General features: G+C 49.6%; 1 protein-coding gene across 1 annotated transcript in view; it reads right to left on the reverse strand.

Moving 5' to 3' along the window:
• Positions 1–266, reverse strand: part of GNG7 (G protein subunit gamma 7) — a 129,103-nt gene that overhangs the window by 123,636 nt on the left and 5,201 nt on the right. The gene's annotated exons all lie outside the window — the stretch shown is intronic.

Genomic DNA, 266 nt, shown 5'->3' on the forward strand with positions numbered 1-266 from the left:
CCCCCCAAATGAGGGACTAGCCGCAGCAGCTAGAAAATGCCGTTGGGGTTCCAACCCTCATGTCTTGGGTCAGCATTTTTGATGCCCTAGGAACGCAGGAGCTACCATCCTCTGTCAGAAGACTGTTCAATCTAAATGTGCCGTGCCCAGCCCAGTTTGATAGGGCTGTCATATGAGTTACAAAGCAACAGAGGGTCCTGTGGCACCTTTAAGACTAACAGAAGTATTGGGAGCATAAGCTTTCGTGGGTAAGAACCTCACTTCTT

This window comes from Terrapene carolina, unplaced genomic scaffold (assembly GCF_002925995.2).
Source record: "Terrapene carolina triunguis isolate 2854851 unplaced genomic scaffold, T_m_triunguis-2.0 Scaffold194, whole genome shotgun sequence".
NCBI lineage: Eukaryota > Metazoa > Chordata > Testudines > Emydidae > Terrapene > Terrapene triunguis.